The sequence below is a fragment of the Vollenhovia emeryi genome, unplaced genomic scaffold (genome assembly GCF_000949405.1).
Source record: "Vollenhovia emeryi isolate VEMERY1.0 unplaced genomic scaffold, V.emery_V1.0 DF939335.1, whole genome shotgun sequence".
Classification (NCBI taxonomy): domain Eukaryota; kingdom Metazoa; phylum Arthropoda; class Insecta; order Hymenoptera; family Formicidae; genus Vollenhovia; species Vollenhovia emeryi.
The window spans coordinates 148,623-151,540 of record NW_011967031.1 but is presented as its reverse complement, the minus strand read 5'-3'; positions in this window follow the sequence as shown (position 1 = coordinate 151,540).

The window sequence follows — 2,918 nt, the reverse complement described above, 5'->3', positions numbered from 1 at the left end:
AAGCCACGGGAACGTCAGCGGCGTCCCTAATACTGAATATAAAATCGTTGACATAGTCCGAAATACGTTTAAGTCACGCAACATGGAAATGAGCGCGGGGGACCTTGAGGCGCGTTTTAAAATTAGAACTAAGGTACCATTTTTCAAATCTGGACATAGAATCCCTCGAATTATTCAAATCGCATCACCCTCGAGCACGCACGACACACATTTTGCGCGAGCACACCGCGCGATTTCGGCAAAGATTCTTTAATTCCCGCACCTCCGTCGCCCAGGTTTTCGCAAGTTTTTACGCTAGGATCCCGCCCTCCCGCTAATAAGCCGTAGAAGATAAATCTTCCATTCCTTTTTTTAATGATAACACCGACAATAAAGTAGCTTCCAATTTTAACTGCGTTATCGCCGCGAAAGTTTTCGCGCGGTGGGATGAAGAGGCAGACGGGGATGTAACAGGGTAACTTCGTCCTGGCTACGTCCTCGCTCGTGTATTGATCGGTCAGGTGTGTGCATACAGTTTGCTGCAGGATTTCCCGTTCGTAAAATCCCTCCTCCTTGAACGTCCCCCTCCCCCCCCCCCCCGTCTCGTTTAAACCTTTGAAAGCTCGCGGCGATTCCTGTCCCGTTTCCCTCGCCGAGAATTGATGCAATTTCACAACGCAACTTGCACCGAGCGACGAGCTGCTTTTTCTCCCGGATACATTTCACGAGGGGGAGACGGCCTTTTATCGCATAATAATAGCGACGTAATTTTCAATTAGGAACGCATCTACAGCGAATGGATAACAAGGCGTTATGATATTTTACGCGGTGCCGGAAGAACGTTAAATCCCCAACGAAGGATTTAACAAAGGAGCATTGTTTTAATGCGCATATATTCAGTTTGCCATTAAAATTGCATTAATTCCCTCGTGCAAATTTATTTACGTTTGCGAACTTTCCTTTTTTCTTCAAACCCACAAAACTTATTACCATAATAATTGTGTAACTGAAAGGGAAGAGTTAAGTACCACGGAAAACGAACAAAACCAGTTAGATTTCGCTAAAGATGAAATACATTTACAGTATGTGTTAATACATATTCAATTGTTTTCCTGTGGGATATAAGAAATGTACAGGTGATATATCAAGGGGACGTTCATCGGTAAATCGATTTTCTATGTATTTGCGTCAAATTTCGACTATGTGCTGCTATAATAGTGTTACCTAATTTTCTCACTTGCCATTTCGCCGTGCCTGAGCACGCGAAATCTCAGGCATCAATTGTGAAATATAATCGCTTATTATTTAAAAAGTACCAAAAATGACAAAACGCGCGCTTCGCGCGCGCAGTTTGTGGTCGAGCATTGTATACTTTTAAGAATTTGTATACATGTAAAGAAGTAATTGTATGCGCAACGTCACTTTAAAATAAAAAATAATTTGTCACTCACTGATACGCAACAGCAGAGTTGTACATCGTCAACTGTGTATGTTAAACTGTAAAAATACAAATATGTATATGATTATTACAGACTAATTATATAAAATCGAAATGATTGTATTACATATACTTTATATTTTATATTAAAAAAAAGGTATTTATTAAAATAATTATATAGAATACTGAAAAAGTCTTCCTTTTAAATATAAACTCACAAATTTATTCGAATCCTCGTTCGAATCATTTGAATAAATAAAACAAAAACACAGAACGGATGCTTTATTTTGCACAAGTAGCAAATAACATAAAAATGTAAGATACTCACCTCACCGATTTCTCCGCTGTTGCCCGATGTCTCCTCGGCCTCCTCCTCCTCTCAGATTTCCTTGTTGCACACACACAACACTAACTCGCGAAAATCATCGATCGCGCGAAATTTCGGCACTCCCGTACGCGATGTGAGATACCGCGAAACGCACGAAATATTGAAAAACGACAGAGCGAATTACAGCGCGAACGCCGAAATCACACACAAATTTCACGCACAAGTTTCTCTCTTTTCCCGAAAATAGAACGGATTACACGAAATCGGTAGATAATTAAAAGCGCGGTGCGTAAACGTGATGTAACCGCGACAAAGTACCACGGTTCACATTCATATTTTAGATGAGTTAGTCTCGTGAAATACCTATGTACGTTGATAAAGAGCCGTCGCCTCAACACGCAATTCGTTTCTCATTACAAGTTGTAGGAACTTAATAATCGAGGAACGTTACTCGTTACTGATAAAGGTGTACAAATCGATAGCGTTTTATCCCTACATTCGTCGCGATCGAGTCTTGGAAACCGATACCGCAAAAGTAATAGCACGCACGGAGCGACTACTCGCCACTGCCTGCCGGCTCGACGTTCGGCGAGCGAATGATACCGCGGCGACCTTCGGGTACACGATGGCACGCAAAAACATCGTACGATACCGCGCCGAGTGAAAAACAACAAAAAAAAACGTTGAGAATTCGTTGGCCTGCCTACGCAATGGAAAATTCCGTACTTAATAAATATTTTATTACTTTACTTTTAACTTTAATTTACTAATATTACATTACTTTGTTCCGTGACTGTTGCTAAGTTTTGCGTATTATTCCGCGGACTTATTGGTATTGACACCTTAAATATCGTTGAATCTATAAAGTTCAGAGGAATATTTTGTGTAACTAAACACGAAAATATAGAAAATTAATTTTTGAAAATAAATTTAAAAATTTATATTTCTTTTTATATAATTATTTGTTATATACAGGGTGTCCTAAAACCACCGGAGGTCCTCTTAATGACAGATTCCTTAGAACATTTCCAGACGAAAATCCTAATACAAAAGTGTCGAGGCTATAATAGTTTTTAAATTAGAAGCGATTATTTTCCACAAATGATAGGGCTGAAATTTCGCGCGCTCAGGAACGGCGAAATGACAAGTGATATAAGTGCTCCTATGAATATC